The sequence below is a fragment of the Crocodylus siamensis genome, chromosome 1 (genome assembly GCF_052110815.1).
Source record: "Crocodylus siamensis isolate JL-2025a chromosome 1, ASM5211081v1, whole genome shotgun sequence".
In the NCBI taxonomy this organism is placed as follows: Eukaryota; Metazoa; Chordata; order Crocodylia; family Crocodylidae; genus Crocodylus; species Crocodylus siamensis.
This window is the reverse complement of record NC_143395.1, coordinates 254,236,677-254,250,039: the sequence shown is the minus strand read 5'-3', so window position 1 is coordinate 254,250,039 and position 13,363 is coordinate 254,236,677. Positions and strand designations below refer to the sequence as shown.

General features: G+C 46.5%; 1 protein-coding gene across 1 annotated transcript in view; it reads right to left on the bottom strand.

Moving 5' to 3' along the window:
- Positions 1-13,363, bottom strand: part of SIM2 (SIM bHLH transcription factor 2) — a 67,374-nt gene that overhangs the window by 41,485 nt on the left and 12,526 nt on the right. The window lies entirely within an intron of this gene.

Below are 13,363 nucleotides of genomic sequence, written 5' to 3'. Positions count from 1 at the left end.
CTTTTCAGATGGCTTGGTCAAGTTTCTCCACAGGTCAGCTCTGCATACCACACTGTTTGTTGGCTGGAGAAGCATTCAGGAGTTCTGCCTTTATTATGTTTGTAGCAGAGATGACCTGAGCAGCGTACGGGGCCCAGCCCCCATACACGAGGAAGCCAGTGGTGGATACAGTGGTTGTAGGGGGTGGGGGGAAGTGCTGAGCGGCCACTGGAGATGTGAAGCTGGTGGCAGCACAGAGTCACCACGACCGCTCTGCCCGGCTCTGTGTGGCCCCCCAAAGCATGGGGCTGGGGTGGTCGCCTTGATTTGCCCCCCCTCCCCCCAGGGACAGCCTTGTTTGTAAGAGTGGGATTTTTAGTAGAACTATTTTTATGGAGTGTTTTGGTGATGTGGAAGCCACAGCACTTGCATCCTTTATTTGTCCTTCTCTACCTTATGTGCGATTCAAGAAGGAATCCAAGAAAGTGGGAAAATTAAACATAGAGCTAGTTAGGTCACTTTACTGTGTTAAAAACTGTAAACAGTACTACCTTCTCTTTCTTGTAACTTAGTAGCATTTGTTACTGATTCATACCTTATCAGTGACAAGATTATGTCTCAGCTCATACGGATAGTAAATGCAATAGGCTGAATTTGGTAGTAAAACCCTGTGTAGAACTCAGTGTCTTGGTTCTGATTTTTTCTGTTTTCAGAACAATGTCTTTGTTGTTGTAAAGAACAGGAGTGAATCACTGCTGCTACTAGCAAGCTTCTGCCACCTAGTTCAGCAGGCTGTTAATGTTTTTCTTAATAAGTTATGTGATTTCACATTATGTTGCTGTGTTACAGGTAGGAAGAGACAGAAATTTGCAGCCAAAGCTTTTAAAACATCAGTCTCTCATAATCCACATTGGATATAAAGTGCTAAATCAGCCAGTTGCAAAATGAATACTGATGCATACACCCAACAGTGGCTGATATCACATTACCTCCTAGGAGCATGACAGTCACACATTTCTTGGCTAACTCAACCTGCTGCACAAGCGTTTCTTGCTTTCTTTGTTTGCCCACCCCCAGAACCACTAATAATGGATGCACTTTCTGGCTGCTTACCAGGTCCGCTAATCAGCAGTATCTTCAGATAGCTCCCTGCTAAATGTGCACAGTGCACCAGGCCACAACAATGTCCAAATGATTTTGTGGTCAATGCTGTCTTGCTCTCAGCTTGCCAAATAAGTCATCCACCACATCCACCACTATACTCCAAACACTAGTTTTGAAATTATTTTTTTCAAAACGTTGATAGCTGGGTGTGGTTTCATCAGCTATGGTAGTAGAAGGTTAGAGGCATTCCCTAAAATAATGGCTGCACAGTAGGGGTGTGCGAAGCAGGCTGTATTCAATTCAGATTCAGCCCAATTCAGGCGACAGTGATTCAATTTGCTGATTCAGATAACTGTCCCGATTTGATTCAGCTAAATCTGAAGATTCCATTCTGATTTGGAGAATCAGCGATTCAGCCACAGACACAGCTTTGTATTTTTCCACGTACCTTGAGGTACCAGGCACGACTCGTGAAAGTGGCTGAGATGGTGGAGCAGATGGAGCGTCCCATGGGAGCATTGGCAGGGGTCCCCTGCACACTCGGCGGTGGACCCAGAAGTGGACCAGAAGTATGTCCAGTCCACTTCTGAGTCCACTGCCAAGCATGTAGGATCCCCTGCACTCCCCGGCTCAGCGGTCAGCCATGGGGGGACCCCAGGTGCCCCTCCAGACCTAGAAGGCACCAGTTGTTAAGATGGGGTGGGGTGGGGCGGGGTCCCCTGCATGCTCCGTGGCGGTCCCAGAGGTGGACTGGAAGTACTTCTGGTCCACTTCTGGATTCACTGCCAAGCGCACAGGGGGCCACCTGCGCTTCCATGGATCAATCCATCTGCCCCACCATCTCAGTGTTCACGAGCCACGCCTGGTACCTTAAGGTACATAGAAAAAACATATAAAACTGTGCCTAGGGCCAAATTGTCAAATCTCTCCAAATTGATTCAGAGGCTTCCAATTCGATTTGGAGAGATTAAAGGGTCTCCTGATTCAATCTGGATTAGGAGATTCAGCTGCTGAATCGGGCCAAATCTCCTCCAAATCAAATCAGTGACCAAAGCTTCACACAGCCCTACTGTACAGACACCCCACTGAGAGTCATGTTATGTAGAGCAGGGGTCCTCAACGTCAATGACAGTAATGCCACCCCTCCCTGTTGCCAAAGTTCCAAGCCAGGCCATGATTCTCCCCTTGGATGGCCAGATTGGGGCCAGGCAGCACCTCTTGCCTTACGTGTGACTGGGTTGGGCTGGGCCATGCCCCTTCCCCTGGTACAACTGGTTTGGGGCTGATCCACATACCCTTCTTTAATCCCCCCATGGGTCCAGTCCATGCTCCCTTCCTCCTGTGGGGCCAGGTCACACCCTGTCCCTGTGTCTGATTGGTTGGGGCATATGCCCTTCCCACTGTCCAGCCAGGTTGGGGCTGGGATGTCCCCTTCCACATGCAGGGTCAGGCCTTGCTCCATCCCTGCTCAGGACTGGATCACTTCCTTCCTGTGGGTCCAGGCCAAGCCCCCATCCCCTGTGTGGCTAGATCATGGCTGCTGTTTCCTGTCCTCCTCTGCCTGGCCAGATGTCATCCTGCTGCACCCACCCTGGAGGCTGGATTGGGTCCACTGGCTGGATCCAGCCTGTGGAGGGATCAGACACTGCCCATCCAGCCTGCCAGCTGAAAAGGTTGAGCCCCATTGGCTTAGAGGAAATAAGGCCTGAGTTTATCCAAACACTTAAATACCAATCATTCCAGCACTGTGCGGGACCCCTGGCGCGGCTCTATGAGCACTCGTGGTGCTCTGGCGAGGTGCCGGAGGACTGGAAGAGGGCCAATGTGGTCCCTATCTTCAAAAAGGGAAAAAAAGAGGACCCGGGAAATTACAGGCCAGTTAGTCTGACCTCAATCCCGGGTAAGCTCTTTGAAAAAATTATCCTGGCACACATCCAGGAGGGCCTTGCGGGGGAATGCATGCTCAGGGGCAACCAACATGGGTTCATCAGTGGCAGGTCTTGTCAGACCAACCTGGTGGCCTTTTACGATCAGGTCACCAAATCATTAGACGCAGGGGTTGCTGTGGATGTAGTCTTTTTGGACTTCCGGAAGGCTTTCGACACTGTCTCTCACCCTGTCCTCATCAAAAAGCTGGGAGACTGTGGTGTCGATGCCCACACGGTCAAATGGGTCGCCAACTGGTTGGAGGGCCGCACCCAGAGGGTGGTAGTGGATGGGTTCTTCTCGACCTGGAAGGACGTGGGCAGTGGGGTTCCGCAGGGCTCGGTCCTCGGGCCCGCACTGTTCAACATCTTCATCAGTGACTTGGATGAGGGGGTAGAAAGCACCCTGTTCAAGTTTGCTGATGACACTAAGATGTGGGGGGATGTGGGCGCACTAGAAGGGTGCAATAGGCTACAAGCTGACCTTGACAGGTTGCAACGGTGGGCGGATGAGAATAGGATGGGGTTTAACACTGATAAGTGCAAGGTGTTGCACATGGGGAGGAAGAACCGGCACCACACTTACAGGTTGGGGAACTCCCCTCTTGCCAGCACGGAGACGGAAAAGGATCTTGGAGTCGTCATTGACTCCACGATGAACATGGGCCGGCAGTGTGGGGAGGCAGTCAAGAAGGCCAATCGTACCCTGTCATGCATCCACAGATGCATCTCGAGCAGGTCCAGGGAGGTGATCCTCCCCCTCTATGCGGCACTGGTCAGGCCGCAGCTGGAGTACTGCGTCCAGTTCTGGGCGCCACACTTCAAGAGGGACGTGGACAATATGGAAAGAGTTCAGAGGAGGGCCACTCGTATGATCAGGGGTCAGCAGGGCAGGCCTTATGAGGAGAGGCTACGGGACCTGAACCTGTTTAGCCTCCACAAGAGAAGGTTAAGGGGGGACCTTGTGGCCTGCTACAAACTGGTCAGGGGGGATCAGCAGGTATTGGGGGAGTCCCTGTTCCCCCGTGCGCTGCCAGGAGTGACCAGGAATAACGGTCACAAACTGGCGGAGGGTAAGTTTAGATTAGATATTAGGAGGCGCTACTTCACAGTCAGGGTGGCTAGGGCCTGGAACCAGCTTCCAGGGGAAGTGGTGCAGGCTCCTAGCCTGGGGATTTTTAAAAGGAAGTTAGATGAGCACCTTGCCGGGGTCATCTGACCCCGGTGCTCTTTCCTGCTAAGGCAGGGGGTCGGACTAGATGATCTACCTAGGTCCCTTCCGACTCTAGCTACTATGAAACTATGAAACTGTGCTTTCCTACATGTTCCCCAGTCCATCCCACAGTAGTATTCATTAACTTGCCTCTGTGGTCAATCAAGGTCTGCATAATAAGTAATACCCTTCGCTAAATGTGCCCTGTTATTCCTCCTGATGGGCAAGCTATGGGTGCATCAGGGCCCCAGTGCTGTTTACACAGACAAACACCCATTGTCCTTGGAGTAAGGTCACCTCACACAGAAGGAACAGTTAACCTTCTAGCATCACAATGGTTAGTCAGAGACCCTGTAGTAGTCTGAGATAACTGACCTGACAGATTGACCTAACCATCTTTTTCAAAACTGATATGGTCTCCCCTGTTTGCATGTCCTGAAGCCTGAAAGGTTAGGGCAAGCTCCTTATGTGCCTCCCAAGAAAATGTTTCCCTCTTGCAGCAGTTTTGCTTATAGTGCTGGTCATTTCCAGTCTCAGTGACACCATAACCCCAACTGCACTGCACAGAAGGTCTGAACCAGCAGCAATGGTCTACCTATGGACATGGTGCAGCAACTGCAGTATGCAGTATGGATCAGGTCTCTCCCATCTGCCATAACCCTAATCCCTTCTCCAGCTTCCCAAAGTCTTGCTACTTTCAGTGGTTCAGAAACTACTGCTGCAATTAGATCCAGAGTCTTGCAGACCATCTTCCCTGCTGTATAAATGTTTCAGCTGCCAATAAAAGTAGCATACCCAATGGATCCATTGTTTGGCCCCCAACAGGAATGAATTTGCAGGTAGAGCTGCAAGTGAATCTAGGTGAAGATGCTGTAGTGTAGACTAAAGCCATTTTTCCACAGGAGTATGAAAAGGATGGATATGTTCTCCCACAATGTGCTGAGTCAGTTTCCAAGGGTAGTTGCAGTCACTGAGGCAGAAATGTTAGCACCAAGCAAGCTGTAGATACCTACTCAGGCTGTTTTGGACAATTCATAGTCACATGCACATGAGCCAGGATGCGGTAAATACTTCAGTGTGGACATATGCCAGTATCACTTGGAGTGGCACTGATGGACTCAAGGGAGCCAGTTCAGTTCCAATTTAGCCAGTAAGTAAAGCAGTTTGAACTCAGAGTTAAGCCAGCCCTCGCACTTGGAAAACACATCAATTTTTGCTCAAAATGTAACTGATCTGAATCCATCATGATCACACCCTGGGGCACACAGACTTTTTAGAGGTGATTCATTGAGGTATACCCTAAACTTAAAGTATGTGTGTATGTAAGAAAAATCTCTAGCTTTCCCTCCCAATCCTCCAGCCTCCTTAGAAAGTCCAGCTGTTTGCTGCTTTCAGAGCTACGAGTTGGTGCATATTGATTTACATGTTCAAGGCTGGCCATGCAAGGAAGAGGGCTTAAAGACTTTGTAAGCTAAAGCTGTAATTCTCCTAGGCCCCACAGATCACCGAGCTTACAGCTTTCATTGAGTCATAGCTTATAGATTTCAAGGCCAGAAGGGAATATTAGATCATCTGATCTGACCTGTAAATTGCAGATCATTAAATTTCACACAGTTACCCCAGTACTGAGTCTAATAACTTGAGTTTGCCAAAAGGCATTCAGTCTTGATTGGAAGACTTCAAAAGATGAAGACTCCACATCCCCTAATAGTTTGTTCCAGCATTTAATCAACCTCACTGGTGAAACTGTGAGACTTATTTCTAATTGGTTTGGTTTCAACTTCCCCACTAGAATAAAGATCCTTTTAGTACCCAGTGTTTTATTCGTTATTGCAGAATAATCAAGGCACCTCTGAATGTTCATTTTAGCAAGATAACCATATAGAGCTCTTGAAATCCCTCATCATAAGGCATTTCTAGTCCTCTCCAATTATTTCATACCCTTCTTTGAAAGTGAGCAACTGAATCATATGTAGTATTTCCAGCATCTGTCTCATGGAAAGAAAATTGTCATTCCTTCCTCTGCCGATCTATATGTCCATGTGTTATATTCCCCTTTTTTGTCGCATTGCACTGGGAGCTCCAGCTGAGCTCCATGTTCATTCTGATCTCCCAATCCTTTTCAGTGTTGCCACTTCCGAGTTTCCAGGGCCAGATCTAGCCTCATCTTAGTTTGTCTTTTATAAAAAACAATCACCACACGATTTCAAAATTTGACAATATTATTCCATATCCTATATGGTATTATTTTTGAAGGTAAAGCTATTGAAAGAAAGCAACTGCTCAAGAGACTTGTCTAGAAACTTACTATTTGTTTAAAGAACATTTACATAGATCACAGATAAAAGCTTAAAAACAGACTTGGATGTACCCTGAGGTTCAAAGAAAAGGAAGCAAATGGAACCCCAGGAAGTATTTCTTGTTTTAAAAAATAATAGTATATTTAAAGCTGTCTGAAGGCAGTTAACACCAAAAGAGTAGGATGTTCATGCAAAGAAGTCTGCAATATGCCTTCTTAGGCAATGCAATTAATCCTTTGTTTTCACGAGATACAAAATTCTGGCAAATAAAAATGTCTAGGCTTCAACAGCTGCAAGGCTGTTAGCTTTTCTACATACGCTGTTTGTTTTTTTGGAAACGCCTCCATGAAGCTGATGAATTGTTGGAAGGGGGAAGCTTTAGACAGATGCCCAAAGCACAAGGAAGAAAAAAACAATTCAGATAGAAATAAAAGGGAATCATCAGAATCTGAAAAGAGCAAAAAGGTGAGGTGACAAAGGAGCAAGAACAGCCCATAGACTGAGTTAATTCAAGAGCTAAAACAGAAAAGCCCAATAAAGTACAGGTATGTGCATTCATTTTTATGGTTTTATTTCCATCACAGTATTCAGCTACAACTGTTGAATGGCAGCAACACTCACAGAATAAAAAACACTCTGAGTGTGAAATGTGAGACATGCCTTTAGAGCAAGTAAAGTTAATGAGACAAGCTAAAAGTTAGTGACTTTTAAATGTTACGAATTTAAGTGTCTGTAGTGAGGTATTAATTCTGCTCCTGAGCTATTTCAGTGTGCAGTTTCACAGATTGAAGAGATTTACAAGGTAGTAAAGTTATAAGGGGTACTTTTTATTTGGACAAGGCAACTGTCAATTTAAGCAGGAGACATCTTAAACAAGGTTTGGAGACAACCAGAATGACAACTGAAACTGAAATTAAAATGTCAAGAACTGGTTTCGCAATGTCTTTGTATGGGATGTAAACTTGACCAATGTGGCTTTAATTTCTAATTTAGATAAATTAAGTGCTTTAGTCAAAATTTCATTCTCACCCAGAATTTATGTAAATATACACAATTTTTAGAAATGATTAAAAAATTGTCATATTTAACTGATCAGGTGAAATCCTGGCCCAAATGGAATCAGGCTATATAGTCTATGAGCCCATACAGGAAACTTACATCAGGTACTAGAGAGGCAAATGTAAACAGGCATTTGGAGTCACAGTTAACTAAGCTAGATGCATAGCCTAATGGACTTATTTCATGCCTCATACAAAAAAAGGAGTGGGAAGCTGTAATCAAATACAAATTTATATTTAAATCATGAAAAATACATATAGAAAACTAAGCCAAAATTTCAAAGGAGGTGCTAGTTCATCTTAATTTCCAACATGGCATCATATTATGAAAACCAAAATACCATATTTACCTGAATCCCAGCTGACCCTGAATTTATAAATGTGTTATCATTTCCCTTGCACAGAATCTAATTATTGGTAGATCATCTTAAATTCATCCCACACATTGCTGCAGCAATAAAAGCAGTGGCAGAGGGAGGTGTCAAGCAGGCTTATCCCTTCCCCTTATCTCATGATACCCTGCACCCTGCCTCCTATATACCCCCAACATGCCTGCACCTACCGGTACCTGCCCTCCCCTCACTACCGGAGCTCCTGCCTGTCCCACACAGTCTCTACCACCAGCCTGCCCCCCTCCACCCTCTGGCCCCACTCCAGCTCAGGGCTTGGAGCAAGTGGTTGCTCTGGCCCCAGCTTAGTAGCAACGATGGCCATGGCAGCTCTGGTCTGGGCTCCAGGGCCTGGCTGGAGCTGCCTCTGCAGCAACAGCTGTTACTAGGCTGGGGCTGGGGCTGAAGCATGTACTCTGTACCCCAGGCTGGAGTGGGGCCAGACCCTGAGCAAGGGTAAATGGCAGGGGGGAGGAGAAAGGAGAGGCAGGTGGGAGGACTAAGGCAGCAGGAGGGCAAGCAGTAATTGCAACTCCATTTTAGGGCTGGGCCTGAGGCCAGAGCCAAGGCCAGGGCTGGAGCTGCAGCAGCTGTCTGCACCCCTCCCCTCCTTGTACTTGAATCCAAGATAAGTGGCTTCCCCTCCCCCCCAAGTTAAATGGGGAAAAGGTCCTCTTATTGGAATTGAGTAAATACAGTATACCAAGAAATCAATTACCAATCATTTGCAAGTTTAAAATCTTTTCATTTGTACGTTCATCATTATGTATTTGCGCAGAATATAAATAAGATAAAGAGCTCGTTGCTAGCTATTAGCAGGCCAGTAAACATATCACCCTCTAAAAGTGATCTTGAGAAAGATGAAGCTCATCCAGTGAGGCATTTATGGTGATATTTATATAATCATGAAAATTGCATCAAAACAAGAAGCCCCAGGTTTTAGTAAATCGAAATTAAGTTTTCTGAGAACACCCTCAAAAAGAGAACAGAATTGTGTCTCCAAATGAGGTTTATGTAGGAAGAAAACAGTATTTTGGAAAACCTGCAGCCATAAGGAAAATAACTGATTGTCCCAGAGGCATAAAAAAAATATGCACTTGCTAAAATATATACTAATCATCTAGGTATAGAAAAGTGTAAACAAGGAACAGGGGATATCTTGTCTTGACCCGAGATGAATGCATCTATAGCTGATATAATTGCATGACACAACTGCTTTAGACAAAAAAACCCTGCTGTTATACAGTCACAGGCAAAATAATGGAATCATAGAAAATTAGGGTGGGAACAGCCCTCAGGAAGTCATCTAGTCCAACCACTTGCTCAAACAGGACCATCCCCAACTAGATCCCCAGCCAAAGCTTTGTTTAGCCTGATCTTGAAAACCTCCACAGAGGAAGATTGCACCACCTCTCTGGGTAACCTGTTCCAGTGTTTTACTACCCTCCTAAAGAGGAATTTGATTTAAAAAAAAAAAAAAAAGTCTACAGTAAAAGCTGCTCTATTAACCGGCGTGCTGGCTTGTAAGACAAAAGCAAAACTGGAAGTGCCCACCATGGTACTTCCAGTTTCGCTGAGCCCCCACGGCCTGGGGCACAGCAGCCTGTGCAGTGTCCCTCTCAATGCCCTGTAGCAGGAGAGGCAGGTGGGAGGGGCAGCAGCCCAAACAGGCAAAGACGCCTGTTCAGGCCTCTCAGTTAACCAGAGTATTTTGTTATCCGGCTCCCCCCATTCCCCACGGGTGCCAGATAACAAAGCTTTTGCTGTATTTTCTGTTTTTAATCATTACTCTAAGTGCATGGGGATTTCAAAAATAACAAATGTATATATACATTACATATATATAGCCCTTGCTGTAACAAATATATATAAAACCAAATTATAATATTCTCTGCCTTACCAACTGTAATATATATATATATATATATAGGGAGAGAGAGAGAGAGAGAGAGAGAGAGAATAGAAATAATAATTAAATCTTATATATAAAATATAACTGTAATCATATGCATACATACACTTATACATACACACACATAAGATTACAGTTGGCAAGGCAGAGAATACTAGAGGCCTGATTACCAAGTGTATCAGGGACAGGGGTAGAGGGTCCCTTAATGAATTTTGGTGAGTTGTCAAGGATCACATGGGTACCCCGGTCTCTTGACAGATGCCTCACTCCTGGTTCCCATCTTGGGACCAGAAGTCACTCCACTTCCCCCTGGAAATACCCTTTTTTTTTGGAGGGGGGACTGCCATCTTAGAACCAGAAAAAACCAGATCATACACTAAAAGTCAAACAACTATTACAACATATTTGAATTTTAGTACAAAAAGTATTGTCATGATTTGTGTTGTGTAGTGTATATAGCAGTGATTGCATAATAACTCAAATAAATTCTTAGTCTTGTATATTGTGTGTGTATGGTGGGATGTGGGGGAGGTGTATGGTGGGGTGTTGGGGAGTGTGTGCGTTTATGGTGGGGTATTGGGGGTGTGGCTGGGGGGGCATAGGGTATGTTGGGGGAAGTCCCAGGCACTGGAGTTGGCTGCCTTCCCTGCCCAGGGGAAGGTGTCTGGGGCTTCCCTCCCATGCCTGGCAAGCGCGGGGACCACTGGCGATGTAGACTGTCCAGCAGAGGCTGCACCACTCACTGTGATGTGCTGCGCTGGCCAGAGCCATGCTCCACTGGGCACTGTTGGAGCAAAATTTTAAGTATAGGTGCTGCCAATGCATGAACTCAGTTTGATTGAGAGTGGAAAATTCCATGCAGGGCCTGAGTTACCCCTTCTATGACCTCAGGAGCTGTCAATCAGCCCTGACCCACTTTCAGCTCTGAGCAGACTCAGTTGCTATGCAGATCTTAGTGCAGAGCATGCCCAGTGTACGACTGGAATGAGGTAATACCTCTAGAAATTTCTCTTAGCCAAGCAGCCTGATTGGCTATAGGGCTGCTATAAAAGGTCTGAGGGCCCCTCCCTCTGGGGGGAGAAGATCGCGTCACTGCAGAGAGGGGCTGGTGTTTCTAGGGACTGTCTGGCAGTCAGGCTCTTGGGCCTACTGGTCTCCTTCCCCAGATTAGCACTCTGTGCTGGTTAGAGCGATTGTGATTTTGATCTCCTGGTTCCTGATTCAATTTGACTGATTGCTGACTACGATTTTGGACCATCCCACTACGATTTCACCTCAACATTCTGGCATCCGACCTCGGCATTACTCTACGACTACTCGATCGTCCACCAATATTGGACTGGCGTCACGTCTCGTTTTCATCATTCACCGTGTTACAGTTAGTTTGTTGTTTGTGTTATCCACTCAATGAGCTGTTGACCAGCCCTGGGACCAAGTCTTTGACTGAACCTCGTGGGCCAACAGACCCCTTTGTTGTTCTTGTTGTTGTTGTTGTAAACTGTAACTGAAGACATCGTTCTCCTACGCACCTAAGCGTAAGTCAAATAAATTTCCAACTTGTTTAAGAAACCGCTACGCTTCCCGTGCCTCAGTTCTCCATAGCCAATAGAACCCGGCCTGTTACCGTGTCTAATTGCCACCCTGGCCCACCGTGACTCTGGGGTTTGGTTCCCCACCCCGGGACAGGCACCAGCATCCTAAGCGCCCCTGCCTGGCTCACTGCTGCTGCTGCCACCAACTGTCAGGGCTATGTACCATGAGGGAAGTGTGTATGGGCCCCCTCCCTCCCTCTGACCCACACCCTGCCCACCAGAGCTCCATGCTCCCCCTGCCTCCCTGGATGTGGGCCCTGCACTGCCGCCAGACCCAGCTCCATGCTCTCTGTTCCTGCTCAGTTGCAGCTCCACCCTGCTGCTTTCCTACCTGCAGCCCGGAGCCAGCAGGAGATGGGGGAAGTGGAGCAGGTCCCCAGAGGTGCAGCAGTGGCAGCAGCAGCCTTGCCTGGAAGCTGTGTGCTGGTCAGGCCAGGCCCTTCTGCCCACAAGGGATGGAAACAAAGCACAATAGGGTACGTTTGGGGCAGGGGTGTACACATGGGTGCTTTGCTTTCACCCTCATGGACAGAAGGGCTGGGTGGGGCCCAATTTGTTGGTGGCTGCCACAGGCTGGATAAGAGTGCTTGGCAGGCCAGATTCTGCCCGCAGGCCAGATTTTGCCAGTCCCTGAACTATGGGCCATCAAGTACAAGTTTTTCAGGGATTTGTGAAGGACTCCCCTTTGAACATACTTCTTCCTTGTCAGAGCAACCCCAGATTAACACAATATGCAAAAGCAATAAAATGAAAAACTTCTTAAAGCAACCTAGATGTGACAGATACCTACCCATCCCTGCTGAGTTCTGAAATTACACTGTGAAAAGGACTGCCTCCCCAGCACAGAGTACAATGGTGGTCAGATAAACAAGGACGTGAAGTTCGTCAAAGACTGAGTTATTCGAGACCTAAGCAGCTACCCATCATACAACTAAAACCATCAGAAAGAGAAATGAACTAAAAATTTCACTGAGACATTTATACTATTGCTTGGTCTAAAATGAAAGCTGGCAGCTAGTCCACTTCTGACTGAACCACTGCATTGGGAGACGAGTGAAAACTGTTGCAACACAATTCCAGATACGTTGTGAAAAGGGACAAGCATTGATTTTCTTGAGATACCCGAGGCATCCCAGCTACCCGCAGTACAGCAGAGACAATGATAGGGAAACCTGGTATTTTTTAATTTACTGAGAATTACCCACAATGGGAAAAATATGTCCTCAACAGAAAGATATGGGGACAAACTGTGAGAATGTCCCTGGACTTCAGGGTTACAGGGCCAGGACAGAGGAGAGTTGAATTTCCAAGCAACAGTTGAGTATGCAAGGGGATCTACTTGCAAATTGGTGAATGAATGCAAATAGAGTTATTGCTGAGATCATCAAGTACTGAGATTTCACAGATAGTAGCACAAACAAAACCGCCCACTGCTAAGTAGAATTACAACATAAAGGCAGAATGTGTCTTGTTGTTAGTGGCCATGTCTTGAGAAAAATCTGTCAGATGCTGATAGGAACTTGTTACACCTTCAGTGATTTTTAAAAGTGTGTCCAAATGCACTGAATGTCAAACTTCTCTCACAGGGGGCTTAAAGTAGCTAAAAAAGGAGATGCACAGACAACAGTGGTTATTCTAATGGGATAACATGATATTATATCAAAAGAACTATATTGATACTTGTGGTAAATCTCAGGGTTCATCACACCTGATCTAAGATCACACAACTTACTTTAAGTCATGTGCTCATAGATTAGCTTCAGCTTATGCACATTTGCCAGTGCCAGGTGTTGCACTGGGAACTTAATCCAACTAAATCAGGGTGGGGGGATCATTGTGGAGGGGGGGGGCAGCAGGTCTGTGGGCAGGTAGGGGGGGCACTGGCAGGTCC